Source organism: Cydia amplana, chromosome 19 (genome assembly GCF_948474715.1).
Source record: "Cydia amplana chromosome 19, ilCydAmpl1.1, whole genome shotgun sequence".
Classification (NCBI taxonomy): domain Eukaryota; kingdom Metazoa; phylum Arthropoda; class Insecta; order Lepidoptera; family Tortricidae; genus Cydia; species Cydia amplana.
The window spans coordinates 7,737,915-7,759,061 of NC_086087.1; the positions used below are offsets into that span (position 1 = coordinate 7,737,915).

At 35.2% G+C, this 21,147-nt stretch overlaps 2 long non-coding RNA genes across 2 annotated transcripts in view; one reads left to right on the forward strand and one right to left on the reverse strand.

Annotated features, from left to right (window-relative positions):
* LOC134657027 (uncharacterized) overlaps positions 1 to 18,467 on the forward strand; it is a 168,713-nt gene extending 150,246 nt beyond the window's left edge. Inside the window, exon 3 of the long non-coding RNA XR_010097582.1 lies at positions 18,458 to 18,467. This is a non-coding gene — a long non-coding RNA (uncharacterized LOC134657027). The remainder of the gene's footprint in view (positions 1 to 18,457) is intronic.
* Positions 1 to 21,147, reverse strand: part of LOC134657022 (uncharacterized) — a 285,577-nt gene that overhangs the window by 160,505 nt on the left and 103,925 nt on the right. The gene's annotated exons all lie outside the window — the stretch shown is intronic.

Sequence of the window (21,147 nt, forward strand, 5' to 3'; positions counted from 1 at the left end):
AGCCCATCAACGTGCACACTAGCGCCACTGCTAAATAATCGTTATTATTTCAATTTAACGAAAGATATTTAAAAAAGGGGGCTACGTACTGTAGGTATCTTGTATTAAAGTACCTTTTGATTACGTCAAACTAGTTTCTATGTTGCTGGATTTCAATTTAACGAAAGATATTTAAAAAAAGGGGCCGCTACGTACTGTATCTTGTATTAAAGTACCTTTTGAATATTTGTTGATGTTTGATTGTTACCTTTAGATTGACGAATCCAGCAACATAGAAACTAGTTTGATGTATTCAAAAGGTACTTTAATACAAGATACAGTAGGTAGCGGCCCCCATTTTTTAAATATATTTCGTTAAATTTAAATAATCACGATTATTTAGCAGAGGCGCTAGTGTGCACGTTGATGGGCTCTTAATACACTCCTGTATGTTACATTCAACGAATCAAATCAGCCGCTCTTTATTTAATTTCTTGAAAACTTAGGTACTTACTTGGAGCCTACATAGTCTTTATAAAATGTTTAAAAGTGCAACAAGACTTATGAGAAAGATACATTTTATCCACGAGAGTGGCAGAGTAGAATTGATTTTCAAGTGATTATTTTTACTTATAAATATTTATTAGGATTTAATTTGTTATTTTTGCAGTTTGTGTATTCTTCGCATATTTTGTTTAACCCCACTTTAAACACTCACAATGCTAGATCCCACTTTAGAATCCTACACTTCCTAGGGTACCAATATTAGCACGAGAGGTTTAATAGCAATTTTGCCGCCTTGTAACACAAATAACTATAGCAACATTATGGCTTTATAGGAAGGCCCAGGTAATAAATACTCAAATTCATCTAACTGGCTGTTGTGAATACCTTTTAAGTATTGTACAGTAAGCTGCAGAGATAACTGAACCCGCTGCATATAAACTGTCGGAGAACTAAAACGCACTTTTAAACAATAGCATTTTAAGTAGGTAAAACAAAGTTGTTAAACTCCCCTGAACCGCTTTGTGAACAGGTTGAGAACCTCAGTGCGACAGTTGTACAGCCAAACGGTTTTCACGTCGGCCTATTGTTCTTGCTTTTGAACGACTGAGTGAGTGGCTAAACGGTTGAATGAATGAATGAGTTGTCCTTTGCAGTCGCTGCGATACGCCGTACTAAGTCGGTGTGGTCTGATTAGTGAACAAAATAAAATTAATCGTTTTTCATTTCTCATGCTCTGAAAATAGCTCGATGCTTTTAAATGAAGCGGATTGAAAGCTCATTCTGAATTGAACTTTATCAGAAATGAGTGCCTTTCATCCCTTGGTTAAAAATCTACTATTTCACGCCAAGACTGTATGTTAAATTTTGACTAGTTTGTTCTAATTGACTACCGTTCAAGTAATATGTAGCTTCAATAGGTTGACTTCGAATTTGATTACACGTAGACTTTACCTATGTATTTAATTACATAGTATTGTCATCATGCCGTAGGTATCTCCAGATAAGCTGTGGAAATTGTCCTTTAAAGTAATATTTTGAGATCTCGTTGAATTTATTTGTCTTAACTGACAATGAGTACGTTATCCGATTTACTTGAAATTCGGCACGCGTGTGAAGTTTAAAAGACAATCGTATATATTTAGTACAGCTGCTGGCGATAGAAGTGTTTTAATTAAAGTAAAAGTACTTTCTTGAGAGAAAAACGTGATTTGACATACCGTTTGCTTTGTTTCCTTTATAAACAGGTACTTAAATAATTTTGAATTTGTTGAGTTTTATGTATTGACGATTCCTAATGTTCCAATTGGTTTGATAATTGTCACACCAATTTGAAGAGGAAACCGATTAAAAATACAACTGTTTAAAATAAGACTTAATATTTACTTATGAGGTTAAATTCGAAGAAGAAATCACTCTAAAAGAAGGCCATGAAGAGACCAATCGACTGATGGTAACCGATTACCATCGCCCATAGACACCCGCAACACCAGAATGGCTGTGAGTTGCCGGCATTTAAGATGGGAATACGCTCTTTTCTTGGAGGTTTGAAGATCGTACCGGTACCGAAAATACAGCAGGTGACAGTTCATTTCACAGTTTAGCTGTGCAAGGCAAGAAGTTTATGAAGAAACGCACAGTTGAGGACTGCCAACCATCTAAATGGTGAAGATGGATATCCAAAATACTGTGACTAAAATATTTGTTCTCGTTACTGAGTTCTAATTATAGTCGAATAATTTCGTCAGAATGATAAAATTAAATGTTTCACAATAAATGTATTTCCCGCTAATTAATATCTCAACATAGTCAAAATATAATTGGTAGACTGGATAATTTAAACATCAAAGTACCTAATTTTAATTACTAACAGTCAACGCGCACTTTGATATATTTTCGCTTTAAATATTATTTCCTGTTACTGAATCTTGACCATCAAATTGTCAAGACGAAATTACGTTTTCACTTTCATCTTCAAAAATACACGGCCAACTTGAATTCTTGCTATTATTTTCAAAGCCTTTAAAAAACGTTTTCAGAAACGCTTAATTAAATACCGATTTTATGTCATAAAAATTGGTGTTTAATTATTAAGTTTTAGTTAATAAACATAAAAAACTGAAAATCATTTTTTAAATTTTTTAATAAATTTGTCATGTTACCGTATTATATTTTTGCATTAAACCAGTTTTATATAAAGGTGAATATAATCATCACGCTTGCATACATTTATGGACGTAAAAGCTATACACGCTTGTATCGAAATCACATACTTTACTGGCCCGATTCGAACAATGCTTATAAGAAGCACAGCAGTAAGATATCGACGAAAGTGACATTTATTCAACCAAAACACGTCACTTTTGATGAGATCGGTATCGTACCTCTGTGACTTCTTATAAGCATTGTTGGAATCGGGCCGTACGTCTCCACATTCACAGACATAATGCCTAACGCGTTAGCGAATTCACTCGACAAAATGCCTGGAGGGGTGATTTGTGTGCCTTGGAGCATGTTAGTCCGATTGCTAACGCTTGTTGTTAGACTACACACTGCAAGATAATGTTAGGTTGTATGTGGAGTCCCACTTTAATAAGCCTTGCCTGCAATAATGGGGCGTTTCTTTTTTGTTGTCCCCTACACTTTTTTTTTCAAATTTGGGATTTTTGATGTTATTTCTGCTCAGAATCACGAGCTCTGTCTATCCTAATAGAAGAAAAAAAGTGTCCCAAAAATTCCATACATTTTTCGATTTTTCCATTCCGCGACCGCCATACAAAGTCTATGAAAAATGGTGACGTAATGGAAATAAAAACCTTAGGACACTTTTTTTCTCATATTAAGATAGAAAGAGCTCGTGATTCTGAGTAGAAATAACATAAAAAAATCCCAAATTTGAAAAAAAAGTGTAGGGGACAACAAAAAAAAACGCCCTAATATGTTACTCTTCGAAGGCCGCAAAAATGTGACACGCTCTTATGTCTCTACAAATAAGATCGTGTCAGATATTTTTACGGCCTTCGTTCTGTCACATATTGTTGCAGGTGACTGTACAGCTACTACAGCTATCACAAATATTTCGGAGTAACATTCAATCACTTATCTGTCTAACATTTTTTCCCCTTTTTCTGAGTGTGACCTGGATTGAAGATCATTTTTTATAATAACGGGTAATAATAACGGGTTAACTACTATTTATTCCGCCAGTTATCGGCTTGGAGATCTCGATCATAATCGCTCAGTCATATGTGTGCTTATTTAATATGGTTCCAGTGACTTACTGTACCTATTCGACAGAGAAGCCAAAATACATCGTAAACCCGTGGAAGCAGGATCAACAGTGAGCAAACAACGAACAAACCGATCAGGGTCGTTCTCTAATGCCGTAATCTCGCTCACATCCGCGCCGGCCAGTTACACACACGATACACAATCCGCACGGAACGGCTACACACAATACACAAGCGCACAATAAACTCGGAGGATCACTTACCTAATAAGATTTATAAGAGATCAATAAGTTTGATAGTTTTACTTAATTGTATTTGACCTTCTGTTATTACGAGTATATTCACGAAAGCTAAATTAATTATATAAATTAAACTAATCGCAATTTATTAGGTAATTAACTTCAAAGAAATTATATGGGCATATAATACTGTAATATAATGCTTCCAGTCAAGTTAATAATAAATAATTTCACACATACATTTCGTCTACAAAAAGTACCTACTCTATTTAGGTAAATAGATTTTGAAATCAATCACTGCGTCACAAGAAATTCTAGTTCTTAAAATTTTTTAGGTACAATATTTACCGCGATCAAAATAATCTTGTTTAAATTCGGCATCAAGTCTTATATTATTCATGTTCTAGTTTCGTATTTGACTAGACACAATATTGAAACAATACCTAGCTTGACTTTCTCAGAGAAATTACGTAGCTGGCTGGTAAGCCTTATAATTCTTTTGATTTATATCTAAATCAAATTTGATGTCTCAAACTGATATAATTTGTAAACGAAATTGGTTAATATATAACATTAAAGGTGAATTTATATTTTACGAAATAGTCTACAAATATGAATTTATTAAACGTACCTTATGAAATGATTAACTTTAGGTTAGGTTTATTATAATAGGTTTATAGGTAAGTATTTTGTATTGTTTTTGTATTTTATATCCATATTATAAAATAACCTAATTTAAGCTTGAAGAGAAATACAGGAAATAATAGGTATCTTAATGTTACCTAAAAGAAACCACTCATCAAAATGTAAACAAAATCACATTGATAACAGTATTGCGAGAGTTTAATTTTAGGTTTTTTTTTTAGTTTTAAGCTTATTAAATCGATCTTTGTGCGTTATTTAAACTGACATATAAATTATTGTATTGTATTGTATTAGATCATAAAAGTATGTTTTACTAAGGAAAAATAATGCCAATCTAACGCTTTGAACCTATAAACAACTCATTAACTTGATTTATTTATTTATTGTAAAATTTTATTCAGGCAACAAGGCCCTTATTATATGTTTAGGATTCCGTACCTCAAAAGGAAAAAACGGAACCCTAATAGGATCACTCGCGTGTCTGTCTGTCTGTCCGTCCGTCTGTCACAGCCTATTTTCTCCGAAACTACTGGACCAATTAAGTTGAAATTTGGCACACATATGTAAGTTTGTGACCCAAAGACGGACATGTAACGTAAACAAATGAATTTTAAATATGGAGGCCACTTTTGGGGGGTAAAATAGCAAATTAAAAAATAAAGTTTTTCAAACTATATCGTGTTACATATCAAATGAAAGAGCTCATTTTGACATTCTCAAATATATTTTATTTATTATTTTAAGATAAATAGTTTAGCAGTTATTCAAGAAAATAGGCAAAAAATGACCATTCCCCCCCTTTATCTCTGAAACTACTGGGTCTAAAATTTTGAAAAAAATACACTAAAGAGTTCTTTACCTATAGATGTCAGGAAAACCTATTAGAAATGTGCAGTCAAGCGTGAGTTGGACTTAAGTACTTAGTTTTTGATCCGACCCCTACGGGTTGTTTAAAGACATTTTACTCACTTTTCATTAAAAAAAAACATATTGTTAAAAATACATGTAACGTAAAAAAATTGATTTTAAATATGGAGGCCACTTTTGGGGGGTAAAAGAGCAAATTAAAAAATAAAGTTTTTCAAACTATATCGTGTTACATATCAAATGAAAGAGCTCATTTTGAGAATCTCAAATATATTTTATTTATATGTCGGAGTGAGATCTATCAGAATGATAACAATGCGTAAACCATGAACCATGGTTAGTCGATTTGTAACTTAAGAAACGTCAGGTAGTTGCCTGGGTGAAATCAGAGATGGCGTTGCGGAGCTGTCACCTGGACAGTGACAGTTGGCGGCTATATAAGAAGGGCGGGAAAGACCGGCCCGGGGTCATTATGATTGAGGCGATCGAGCAAAGCGGTTGTGACGTGACGTCATCTCTGAGATCGCCACGTTTCTTGATAACTGATTTTTGTAATTCATGACAACCGAAGTGATCTAAGTTATTTTGATGTGTAATCGATACTGTTAATTAAAACCAACTATCGGCTATCTCGACGTGTTATTATTTCATCGTCTACTTGTGAATCTATCCTCAAGTGTGCATATTTCAACGGTAGAAGATGATCCTGCCGACCAACGGTTTTCCTATCCTCTTCTACACTACTGCTTTGTAATTATAATTTTATGATAAATAGTTTAGCAGTTATTCAAGAAAATAGGCAAAAAATAACCATTCCCCCCTTTATCTCTGAAACTACTGGGTCTAAAATTTTGAAAACTATACACTAAATAGTTTTTTACCTAAAGATGACAGGAAAAACTATTAGAAATGTGCAGTTTTTGATGGGTTTTTTAAAGATATTTTACTCACTTTTCATTAAAAAAACATATTGTTAAAAATTGTGTAATGTACGGAACCCTTGGAACGCGAGTCCGACTCGCACTTGGCCGGTTTTTATATTACATATACCTTATAGACTAACAGACATATAAATGTGTATATAAATGTTTTATTCCTAAAGTTGTCAATTTACATCGGAGGCCTTATAAATATGATGAAATTTCTCTCTTGCTCAATGTTTAAACGATATCAGGTCTGAACTACATTCAAACTCGGGGTAGTTAAAAGACGTTGCCGGGTCGCTTAGCAATTTGGTTAATTAAATTCTTAAAAACACTCTTCGCGGCAGCACTCGAGTGAAACTAAATATACTTTACAGTAAATAAAATATAGACACTGATGTTGAAAGTCCTCCAAGACTCAGTTTTATACCAGTAAATTAATTTATGAAACTCAATATGTACTCTTTTGTTTATTCCTAGTTCATTTTTAGGGTTCCGTAGCCAAATGGCAAAAAACGGAACCCTTATAGATTCGTCATGTCTGTCTGTCTGTCTGTCCGTCTGTCTGTCCGTCCGTATGTCACAGCCACTTTTCTCCGAAACTATAAGAACTATACTGTTGAAACTTGGTAAGTAGATGTATTCTGTGAACCGCATTAAGATTTTCAGACAAAAATAGAAAAAAAACAATAAATTTTTGGGGTTCCCCATACTTCGAACTGAAACTCAAAATTTTTTTTTTCATCAAACCCATACGTGTGGGGTATCTATGGATAGGTCTTCAAAAATGATATTGAGGTTTCTAATATCATTTTTTTCTAAACTGAATAGTTTGCGCGAGAGACACTTCCAAAGTGGTAAAATGTGTGTCCCCCCCCTGTAACTTCTAAAATAAGAGAATGATAAAACTAAAAAAAATATATGATGTACATTACCATGTAAACTTCCACCGAAAATTGGTTTGAACGAGATCTAGTAAGTAGTTTTTTTTTAATACGTCATAAATCGCTTAAATACGGAACCCTTCATGGGCGAGTCCGACTCGCACTTGGCCGCTTTTTTCTTAGTTAATATGAACAGTTGAACAGTTTATAGTATTTTGTTGGCTTGGCTGTATTATCTACATTATGTAAAGAAACGTTTTATAAATGTAACAGCAATAATAAAATTGTAGTAGTGTTTTTGTTATTTAAGTATGTGTGTGTATTGAAGCGTACAAAAAAGATCAAAATATCGACAGTGTGTGATTCACCTATATCTCTTGTATTTTGATAAGTAGGTACTGAAAATAGGGCAATTTTTTTCTATTAGGTTCCTACACTGTAAACCATATCTACCTGCAACGAAAGTCGACAAGAAATACGAATAAAGCGGAAAAAAAACATGTATCAGAAATTTCATTTTTTCACTCACTTTATGTTACGTGATTCCTACAGTATTTTTTCATAATGATTGCAAACTCCTTACAAGAACTTATTTAACATTCCCTTTAAAGCAAATTAAGTACATGCCGGTCACGTTGTCGGATCGAACGAACAAATATTTGCATAGAAACGTAGTCCACTTGTAAGCTAGTTGAAACAGGCTCGGTACATCGGCTGTTTGGCTAAAGCAACGTGACTGGGTTTTTGTACAGTTACAAACGAATTGCACGAATGCATCCAGAGGCCGACATATGCGATACAAATACTTATCAGTATATAATAAATATCTCTACCAAGTTGTATTTTACAGAATGGCCCAAAAATACGTTGACATTTTGCTTACTTACACGTCTTTTACAAAATTTAATTAAAGTTTAAAACTCGACAATATAAACGATCAATATATAAAAAAATAATACTAAGTATGATGATTTTACCAAAGACTAATTAATGGCTAAGGTAAGATGAAATGAACTGAAACCAATATGTAAAACGTAAATCGACTTCATATCTAGCGAACTCGACATAAATGGGCGTCTCGACATAAGTTGTCCCCTACACTTTTTTTTCTAATTTGGGATTTTTTATGTTATTTCTACTCAGAATCACGAGCTCTTTCTATCCTAATAGGAGCAAAAAAGTGTCCCAAAATTTCCATACATTTTTCGATCTCTCCATTCCGCGACCGCCATACAAAGTCTATGAAAAATGGTGACGGAATGGAAATAAAAATCTTAGGAAGAGTTTCCTAATATTATTCTCCTATTAGGATAGAAAGAGCTCGTGATTCTGAGTAGAAATAACATAAAAAATCCCAAATTTGAAAAAAAGTGTAGGGGACAACTTTAAAAAAACGCCCAAATATGAAAATGTAAGTTCAGTTTCAGTGTGTACACTGCCCCTTGCCGTTTCTCGGACTCTTTGGCGATACTTTCAAAAATAGAACGGACTCGTTCATCCCAGTTGCTAGCGGAGAAAAGCCGATGTTATAGTCTTTACGGAAAGAGAAGAGTCGTGGAATGTAAGGGAGCCCATACATTATACGACTCTTCTCTTTCCGCACAGACTCTATGTGATAAAATGTGTGATAGGATAGTAATCTTATTAGAAATAATAAAGTCAGCACTTATTTGAGATAATTGATAGACGATACTACGAAAAGGGGTCTACCTAGCTTTATTTGACGTTCATAAGCGCATTGTAATTATGCCTACTTGAATAAACTATCTTTTATCTTATCTTATAACTTATAACGCGGGGCTCCGCCAATTAGTTTTACCTTAGCGACATCCAAATAAAATAAACAGATAAATAGCTGAACAAAATGAAATTGAACTCAAGCTTCAAAGCTTAAACAAAAATGAAATTATTTCGTATATTAGCAGAACACTTCGGGAATCAATAATTACCTACCTCACATGTCAATGATGCTACTTGGGATATAATGTTAGTGTTAGTAGGTACCTGAAAAGAAAAAAAATAAGATTACATAACATTTCATTAATAATTTATACCTATACTTATATTAACATGAAAGATATATATTTGGGAATAATATACCTAATACATATTTTTAAGTTAGCTTATAACTGAGTTGTTCTGTAAATTTAAAGCATGTCGTCACTCGACGGGGTGCTCTAAATGCAAACGAGATATGATGTGATACTCGTACAGCAGAATGACACTGCCTTTCTGTACAAAAAGGGTTAATATAAAAACATAATATATATCAACTCACGAACCAACTCATACGTTTTAAATCGCACTCGGGCTATACATTTAATATGCTTTACAGTACATCTGCTTTACGTAACTATAGGTCGAAAATGTAGTGGGCCATTTGTACTGTAAAACGTTACACGATACACGTGCGAATAGGTAATTCGCAACGAATGGCGAACTTTAAAACACGACCGAAGGATTATTTCCTTTTTTCCGCACTTGTATCGTAAACAACTAGGTATTTCGTAAGACAGTGAGCGCAGTGCAGCACTGGCACGAACCGAAGACTATTGGCAATTGACAGGGTATTTAAGGTTTTTGGAGTATGTATTATGCATAGTGATGGGTTTTAAGCTGAAAACCTTCTACACTGAATCCCCGGAACTTACACTTAGGAACTCCAACTTTACACATTTACCATCGCCACTGTCAAAATGGCAGCACAGCGTGACTCGCCAGCTCAACGTAAGTGTAGCAACCACCAACCGAGCACGCTCCGCCAACAGTCGGCAGAGTTCCTGCCAACCTCTAGATTGTTTAACTTGAAAAGTTAGTGCCGTTGGCTAACATCAGTTATACTTTTCTGTCTGAAATCGCAGTTTAGAGTGTGCAATTCGCCAACTTTTCGAAAAGGAGCCTTCAATTGTTTGTTACCTATGCCTATGCATTTGCCTCATAATGTTTTTAAAGTTTTAATTCTCACAAGAATTAAGATCTGTTGATTAAATTTACAAGGCATCATCGGAACAACTGAAACATTATAGGAACAGATATAGCAATTTACATTTTTCTAAACTAATCTCGTATGTTATTTATTTTACAAAAAGCGAAGAAATCTTATTGTACAAAAGGCGAACCGAATACCAAAAGATTCGTTACTAGTCAAATTTACGGAAAATCAGAAGCTCTTCTTCGATTTCTAAGCCCAGATAGTTAGAATTTATTTCAGACCATATTTTAGTATCATCTTGTAACTACATGGAATAAAAATACCATAACTATTTACTTACCTACTGTAAATAAATAACTAATGGTAATCAATACAATAGGCTACATGACTAATTTTTTTTATGGTATCAATCGATCGGGTTTGTTTTTAGGATCAAATGTCTATATGGGACCCATTGCATTAAAGTAACACAAAAGTCAGAAATTGTAGTCAAAGTCCGACAGTCGCACTTCACTCGCGAAACGCCCTATACAAAACGGCCAGAGGCCGTGACGTCATCGCCCATCTTGTAGTATGGACAAAACAAGAAAATTGCGTTTTTGTCGGTGAAATATTGCGTTTAAAGATAAAGATAAAAGATAGTTTATTCAAGTAGGCACCATTACAATGCGCTTATGAACGTCAAATAAAGCTAGGTAGACCGGCTCCAACCCTACACCTCTGCCCCGAGAAGATTTAAATCCCCCCTCAATTGGAGGAGGGTATCCCATTATGGGACCGGCAACAAACTCGGCGGGACACATCTTTTCAAAAATAATTACATCTTATAATTAACATGCATTACGAGATATTAAGGAAAAAAAATACAATTTAAATCACTATAGAATTCATGCAATTATACACATAAGGTGTAATAGAAATTTGATTTAGAAAATATACATATGTACATGGAATCATACAAATTCGTAGCTCTTTCCGAAAACATATCAAATTCTTACAAAAGGAAAAGAAAATAAAGTTATTAAAAGAAATGGGAAAACATATTATATAAATCTGATTGATTATTATGAATTACCAACATATAATATTTGATGTGTTTTCCTGCTTACCTGAGCTGTGTCACCTATAACTCTATACATAATACAATGTTTTTAATTGCTACTACTTTTTATTAGTTTCTGGTTTGGACCATGCATGTTTGTCTGTCAAGTAGTCCTCGACTCTGTAATAAGCTTTTAACATCAATGACTTTTTTAAGTATATAGTATTGTTTATGCATATAGTTGCCGTACAATATTTTTTTGGATGAAATGTTAGGAATCGAATGGTACCCTTACTTTTATCGTTTTTGGAAGTTAAAAAAAAACTTAAATTTTGAAACTTTCAGGTCCTGTAATTCTGTAATTTTTCAATATTTTATTTTAATGAATATTGTAATAAATTGCTCGTTTGCTATCTATTTTACTAGATTTTGTTATAAAATTCAACATGTGTCATCATCCCTATTATATTTGAATACAAACAGCAAGCTACTAAAAATAATTTCATTATTAATTATTCTCTCGTAAAATTAAAGTTCTATAAAGTAAACAAATAAGTAACAATTTGAATGAATCGAATAATTCGAACCAAAATTATTGATCACATTTCCTAATTGTTTGATTTTGTTTCTCCTGTTAGTGTAAATTTTATGGCAGAGAAGAACAGATGTAGGCAAATAGACCAATATTTAATTTTACTGTAGTAATTTGATAATCCTTTGCATATTATTATAACCGTTTTAAGATATACGTTATACAAACCACACTGTCTCTCAAATATGCTCTCTAGACATTGGAAGTCAGCATAAGAACATACTCGTAGGAAAGGAACCATACATCATGTGTCATGTCATGTCTAAAAACAATTTAAGAGGTGGTGTTAGAATTTAAGGATCAACTGACACTAACTTAATTCATTATGTACTTATGGTATGGAATGTAATAATTGTATAGGAGTAAATTATTTTGGATATTGCACGATATTTTCGAGATTAAATAAAAAAATAAATGTAGTTTGCATCGAGTAATGAAAGTAATAATAAAGACTAATTAATTGGTATTGTTAAAACATCAAGCAATCAAGAATAATATAGAAGCTGTAGAAAACAATACCATTTAAAAATCCACTTGCAATCGTGTTCTAAAAGAAGTACATAGTTCAGATAAGATTCAAACAATAGACAACTTAAAGTTTGAAACTACCTACTGCAACAAACGGAAAGCAAATCTTGTTAAACAAATAAACAGAACAGGGGCGCGGATAGCACATTGTACTTTTTAACTTTTAAAATCTAGTCTGCCGAAATTGAGCCGGAATTTCAAAGACTTCCTAGACCTTTCCCAGAATAGGTAGGTATTGTAGTTCAAATTTAATTTAAATTCAAAATGATCTAAATACTTCCCGAGCTTAGTCCAATTATTTACTGATAAATTAAGATTACAAGGCTCCTTCACTTGAGCAAATAAATCAACAACCCACAGAATAATACAGTGGAATTAGATTTCCTTTGGGATTCAGACAAAGTTTTATTATGGCTTAAACACTACAGTGCTTGTATGCAACGACCGTAAATTCGGCAATAGTTCCTCCTAGTTAACAAAAGCAGCACATGTATGTGAATACAATTCGAGATCTGAAATAGCGGGTTTCTACTAGTTCGTTCTGTCCATTTGAACTTTGAATGTGGAACAACATAATTCCAGTTTTCCGTTCGGCCGGCTGTCCGGTTTGAACTTAGAACACACAGGAGCGGGTAATTCCATGGAACGTTTGCATTTGAAAATACCATTCCGCTGCACTCTCGCGCTGTCACGTAGCTTTTTTTCGGTTCGTTCCACAAGGCGCATTTATTGAAACGTCAGCGGGATTTATTCTTTAAATATTCCAGACTTTTTAAACCCTGAACGCCAAAACAACTGGCTGGAACAATTACTGACGGACCCAAGCTTTAAAACGTTAATAAATTCCTTTTTCAAAATACACGCAGCACGTTTGATATACCCGCCCCATGAACAGATCGCCATCATAAGCCTCTTACAACTGCTCGGAAGCGCAGACGGATCTAAAGATGTGGAAAATCCAAGATAATCTGTCGGTGACATGATTTTGAAATTAGGACTCACCGAGCTTTTACATTTAAATGAATTTTTATTACATCCCTCGCTATTGTGTGTCGGGAAAGCGGATTAGGATCGACTTTTAGGCGTTTTTGTACTCCAAATATTGGACAAGATTCAAAGTCGTGAAGCTGAAAGGAAGGTACGAGTACTTTGTCCTAAGGGGAAAACAATTGTATTAGGTACGATATGACATGTGAAATAAGTCGCGTCACATTTTATATGTATAAAACTGAAATAACGTACGTGTTTTTACCATCAAGGTTAAAACCTCAGGGAATTCCCATATCAAATAGTCATGAACTTGATTAACTACAGGTATGCGTATACCTATAGATGTTGAGCGTATTACCTAAGTAAATTGGTGCGTATTAGGTGGACGTATTAGGTGAGCGTATTACGAAGGAATAAGTGCGTAATAACAGAAATACTACTCTATTCTCTTAGCTTAGAACATCCTCTGGGACCTTACGAAGATGTACATACGTGTAAAGGAAAACCACCGCCGCAAACGAGTTCTGAGGATTTTCAGAAATCCAATCTGTTGGGGACAAAGGGAAAATCCAGCAGAATCACGTATAAATGCCAATTTAGTGGTTGATTGCCAATCGAAAAAACTGCCTCGCGTTAAATTTTATGAGACACATCCATCGGACGGCCGTAAAATTTGATATAATTACGCTACGCCTGTTTGATTGCTCCGACCTTTGACAATGGGACTTCGGTTTAATTTATTCTTTTGACGACACAGCCATTGATATTTCTTCATCAAACACCTTTGTGTAAACGTTTAGCAAATTGTCTATTTGCATCCATGATTAATATACCTAGATATGTGGGTATTTACCTAATATGTTTTTTTTTGATAAGGATCGATAGTTAAAGTACCAATTTAGAAGCGCTGGGTAGCCTCGGCTATGGCTTGCTATCAAACCGCTAGTCGTGGGAAGGACAACATCTTACAGATTGGGATTAATCCCTATGATACTTTATTTCTACTTTGGGTTGAACGGTAAGATATCACTCGCTTTCGTGAAAACCTGTGCCTGTGCATAATCTTGGAATTTAATTGTAGGCAGACCAGAAGACACCAGATTTTGTAACGAAAAGTTTATGATAAGTTAATCCTTAAATTTTACCAATATTTTAGGTAAACGTGAAATTTTATTCATAATCATTTATTTTAACGCAAAGAAGCAACCAGATTTAGGCGAAATTGTGCACACAGATAGTTTATAAGCTAAAGGGCCTCATAATAGGGATTGAAAGTTTGTACCAAAGTGCAAATAAATCAGTATTTTGCAGATGAACACATAAGCAAAAGCTAGTTGAATATAATTCATGATTAATTTTTTTACAAGTTGCTAACCAAAGCAAGGGCCCGTTAGTGAGCGGCGAGTTTTTTATTTAATTGCGAGGAAATTGGAGCTCAACACCGTCGCTATGGAGCTTTTATTTTAAAACACTTAATTTTGTGTAGTCCAAGAATGCTTTTATTAAAAGATTTATGTGAAAGATTAAAGAAATTGGGTTATAATAATTAATAATTATATACGAAGTTGAGAAAACTACTGAAATCACTGCGACTAAGTATTTATATCTAAATATGGACCAAGATGACAGTCGTTTGTCGACAAAATCGAATATGAAAAATGTATCGGGATGAAAAGTCACGTGATCATTTCCATAGTACGTACATTATTAAAATTTCGATTGGCGTTTTCTAAAAACTATTGTCACTTGGCCAGTGTTGTGAATAACGCTTATTTTTAGGCTTAAAAACTCGAGCCCTCAAGACTCGTAAGTCTTGAAGACTGAGAATTGTATTTATTTATTTTACCCGTATGGATGTAAGAAATCGTCTTTGCCGCCTTTGAGGCGTTAAGCCTCGAGAGTCTTAAGGGTTCGAGTCTTTAAGCCTCAAAAATAATGAGCGTTATTCACAACACTACACTTGGCCCATATCGCTTGTATGTGAAGTAGAAATATTTAATGACATTCATCATCTTCCTCACGTTATCCCGGCTTTTTGCCACGGCTGATGGGAGGGCAACTATAATCCCAAGAATTGACGTATTGACGTGAAATATTTTTTGACATTACTGCTTATAAATTCGTATGGCTGATTAGCCTATTTGGAAGTAATTCTACCTACGAAGCCAGGACCTTCGTGTCCCAATTAGGACATCATATGTTCATCATGTATGTATGTATGTATGTATTACCTGTTCGTAACTTACGATATTCTCTCTCTTTTAAATATAATTCATGTACATAATATTGCGTACGGGTAATGAGGTCTAGTCTAGTACTCACAACTCTAAGCTTCGGTGTTAGATAATATTTAATTGTATTAGGTATTTCAAACACCCACAACTTTAGTAATTAGTAACATAGTTTAAATACTCACATGTTATTTAATGATCAGCCTCTAACATAATGAGCTAGTGACATGGCAAGCTCTTGTGGTCCAAGCATGATAGATGGTGCGATCAATCAACTTATATTAATCCGCGACATTTGGCTCGTGTTATCAATTTGCTATAGTTTACTTAATATTACAGGGTGGTCCAAAAATACGTTGGCAAAGATTTTTTATTGTACATATTAGTGTTCATTTTAATAACGGTACCTACAGTAAATCGGTGAAAAATTCACAGCACACAGGACCAAATGATGAATGAATGAATGAATGAATGATTTATTAATTAATTAACTCGTATGACTTTAAGTAGTACAGTCGGCCAAAAATGTGGTTTACCACGCTACGGTTGAGGTTCGTTTGAACGTCATGAGACAACAAGGTCGATTTGACATGAATGTCAGTGACAATTGTCAACCTTAGCGATCGTTAGATCTCGCAGAAACTTTTGTCAGGTAGACCACTTTCTTGGCCCACTGTACCTACCTGAACTCGAGCATTACAACAACCTTCCCTTAATTTAATTCAGTTATACCTTTATCAACATGTCAGACAACTGTAGCAAAACCGCAGACAAATTAGCAAGGACTTAAATCACCCAGGATCTAGAACTCAACCGAGCCAAAATAATCTACAAGCAATGTTTCAGAAAGCATAATATTTTATTGCTAGCTTACTGACGATTTTATTACTGTTTCGGTTAATAGTTCGTATTCTGGAACCCGTCCAAGTCCATCGATCCAAACACTTTTCGTGAGGGTCCATATTACAAGTAGGTATCAATAGGTACCCATTCACTATAAGAAAGAGATATATCTGTATTCTACAAAGCATCGGCAAACAAGGTGCTTTGCTCACAAAACCGATCACAATGGTGTGCTTAAGAGAATTTTTGATAGTGAAATTGATGCAAAATTGATGTGCCTATTATGATCTCAAAGGAATTTACACAAAAATGAGGACCTGCAAAACCACCCACTACTTGTTTGATGGAAGTAAAAGAAAGAAAATGTCTACAACCCAAGTGCTCCATTGACATATATATCTCGGTACTGGCCTTACGTGCACTTAAAATGGTACTAGTTCAGTGGTGTCACTGACGAATTCGAGCCAATCGTGTAGTCTAACGCAACTAGTTGCGACCAATCGCGCGGCCGCGCGCGCGTGATGCGAACTCATCAACCAATCGCGTTGCAGCGTTTTCACACCGCTGTACTGGCCCCATTCATGCTCCATTCTTATTGCCCGTAAGGCTGGTCCGATATATATGTCAATGAAGCGCTCTAAAAAATGTGCTAGAAAGTTTGAGCCCTAGCGAATGGGACAATGATCTTGATCATAGAACAAATGATGATAATGGAATAATGGAATAAATAAGAGGAAATTTGATCTTAAATTGCACTTATCTATATTAGTATTTTATTCAATTTATGAAATAGTATACGTACAATGAGAATCGAAGCTATCGATAGCAACCGCAGATCACAGATACTCAGGTGGAAGTGGAATACACTATCGATTCGAATATTTGGATGCATGTGGTTAACGTGGGTCAGAAACACTCAAGCTGCGAGCTTGGACCGGTTAATACCAGAGTATATTTATATCAAGTAAATCATCTCCGAAAGGCACATGCGAGAATTACTTGCAAAAAACAAGGAAACATTCACATGAAAAGGACACAGCTAGTCTGGTATAACATAGATCATTTGGGACCAACAGTTGACCATTGCGTTCGAGATTTGAACGCGAATTCCTAAATGTTTGACGATAAATTACTGGTATAGGTCCAGTACTGTGTTAATACGGAGCTAACATGCCTCGTGGCGAACCGGCCTGTTGGCTCTAATGGACATTCATGAGAATCAAGATACATCGCTAACTCTCGTTTAACTCTTGGTAAACTCTAGAAAGAGGTTGTACTTATAATACAACCCCATTCTAAAGTGTCATTCAATAGAACTTGCGAACTATGTAAACAAAAGTTACTAGTAATTTGACATTCAGTGTCAATTTTAGTATGGCGGTTTGTTTACATAGTTAGCAAGTTCTATTGAATGACACTTTAGTGAGTGTATTGTGTACCACGTTATACGAGACACATTGACATACTTACAATATACTTACTTAATTATAAATAATTATGTAAAGTTGGACCAAGCTTATTTCTAACGGAATTCGCAATGACAAAGTGTGGCCATGTCACATTAAAGTCAAATTTCTATGAAAATATGACTATCTTTTTGAGTGTGATGACACTCCTTTACTTTGTTCGGTTCAAGTCTTTGTATAGTTACTCGTAGCTTAGACGGACTCTAACGAATAAGTACTTATTTGACATTCACATTCACATTCATCCACTACAACAAACGAAGTAGGTATATTACTATTAATGCACGTAACATTATTAAAACGATTAAAATAACACGATACGAACAACTAAAGCTAAAGATAATAAAATAAAATAAAATCCGAGCTCATATAACCCGGCAACCTTCAAATCAAGGGTGAACAGGCACCTTCTGGGCAGGCTCGCTCCATCGTAGGCCACGTCTTCGCCTCGGCTAGTCTGTGGCCACGAGTAAGCCCATTTATAATTTTAAAAAAATTGAGGAAGAAAAATCTTGATACATAAAATTTAATAATCTTACTCCACTCTTACTCACGCCTTCAGTAAAACAGATTACCTTAACCGATTCGAGGAATAAAAGGAACGTGACAAAGTAAAATCCTAGCAAAATCACCCGACGCCATCTTTCTGTTTTGTACATTTGTCATTCTTACATTCTTAACAAGTTGTAACATTTATTAACACTAATCGAAAAGATCATACGCAATGATTAAGAGGAGTCATCAGCGTCTTGATATCGCTGGGTGTAATTATCTGCCTCGACTTAATGAAGATTTATCTTTCGCGCTACCGAGCATTCAGGGGTATAATATTCAAAGCGACCTTTAGAAACAGCTGCATGAATCGGTTACCGAACTGCTTTTACGAATATATTTCTGCAAGTCATGTGTAACAGCAGTTAGCATGTAGGTCTCTTGCAGCTACCTAAATTTAGCCATTACGTAATGCCTTAACTAGCTATATAGACTTCGAAGTGCACTTACCTAGCATGTCAGCTATGTGTTTAATGTAAATTTGTAACGTCTACCGCAACTTCCTAATGTATGTCGTATTAAGAAATTACCATTAAAAACCGGCCAAGTGCAAGTCGGACTCGCGCACGGAGGGTTCCGCACCATCAACAAAAATAGAGCAAAACAAGCAAAAAATCGGTCACCTATCCAAGTACTGACCCCGCCCGACGTTGCTTAACTTCGGTCAAAAATCACGTTTTTTGTATGGGAGCCCCACTTAAATCTTTATTTTATTCTGTTTTTAGTATTTGTTGTTATAGTGGCAACAGAAATACGTCATCTGTGAAAATTTCAACTGCTAGCTATCACGGTTCGTGAGATACAGCCTGGTGACAGACGGACGGACGGACGGACGGACGGACGGACAGCGGAGTCTTAGTAATAGGGTCCCGTTTTTACCCTTTGGGTACGGAACCCTAAAAATGACAAGTGAACATGAACTCGCCGCTGAAAAGTGAGTAGAAATTTCGTATGTAAAACTTATACTCGCTCTAAGTTCTTTGTATTACAATCTCTATTAAAATCAATACCAAATTTATATAGGTATATATCGGAGAAGTATGATCCTAACGGCGGTGGGCGCGTGGGGGTAGTACCTAGATGTATTACTTCACAGCCAAAATAGTATGTATGCTACCAGTGCATGAAATAAACATTCGGACTCGATAACCATACTAGTGCCTACTACATTTCAGTACTAAATAATCAAAATAACTAAACGATCTTACGATGGAATCGGATTCAATTAAAATAAAAAGATCAAAATGAAATCCTTCAAATCTTTATTTAAGTCAAACTACACCGGCTCCAACCCTACACCTCTGACCCGAGAAGATTTAACCCGGCAACAAACTCGGCGGGACACATCTTTTCAAAACAACACATAGTTTCTTTATTTTACAAAAGTACGTAAGCTTCTAATGGCACATAAGAAATCAAAATAACACTTGGAATAAAACACTTAGCTAAACGGTTAAAGAACGTGAGAATCTATAAGCTTTCAGAATAATCCTTCAGGTATAAGCCTTCAGGAACGTAGCGAATTAGGCACGAGCTTGGCTAACGTCCGATCTCTAGCGCGGTCCGATCAAGAAGAAGGAAGCCAGTTCCAGCGGCGGAGCCAACCGCTCCCGCCTCCAATTCAAGTTGGTAAACCTGCCTGACCAGTCTACCAATAAGAAATCAAAACAACACTTGGAATAAAACACTTAGCTAAACGGTTAAAGAACGTGAGAATCTATAAGCTTTCAGAATAATCCTTCAGGTATAAGCCTTCAGGGACGTAGCGAATTAGGCACGAGCTTGGCTAACGACCGATCTCTAGCGCGGTCCGATCAAGAAGAAGGAAGCCAGTTCCAGCGGCGGAGCCAACCGCTCCCGCCTCCAATTCAAGTTGGTAAACCTGCCTGACCAGTCTACCAACTACTCGTGCCTACGTTCACTCAAGATACACCTCTTGACGTTCCAAAGCCTTCTACCTGTCATTTTCGTTCAACAATACACCAATAGATGGCGTTATACTCTCTGCGCAACTTTATTATTTAGTTACAAGCAAATAATACGTAGTCAAACATTGCTAATCGATTTTATACAGGCGTCTAACTATGAACTGTAATGCTGCAATACGTCTTTCTGGTGTCTCGCTCCGACATATATGTTACTTGAATGTTCATATCATATCAAATTTAATTCAATCGTGTTACTCTTAAGGTACAGTACAAGAATATCATGCGTGTCATTCTTACAATTAGTGTCAGAGACTGGCCCGCAAAAAAGGAAAGTAGAATAATTGTTACGTTGGTTCACGTGATTACATATGGAGCCCTTGACTCGTAATATAACACAAAAAAATCAATTTCATTTACAACAATAAATCATTTTCCTTTCACGCGTAAGTAACGTTTTCCTTTTAGGATTCTATTTAATATTATTTATTATTTACGGGACATGATAATGCCTCGTGTACCATCCCATTTACTGAACCGTGAAAGTGAGTGACATATCGATATTTACATTTTTTTCTTTTAACATGTTTGAGCATTATGAGAAAAAAATGTATGTGAATATTCTACTAACTTAATAACCTCCAGTGAGTAAGTCATGCATATTTGATTGTATAAAACAATTGGATAAAATTGAGGGTGGAGTGAAATTTTTTCAGGGTTTTGGTTTTCTATAGTTCGTTTTTTTATGGTTCCCTAGCCAATAAATGGCAAAAAA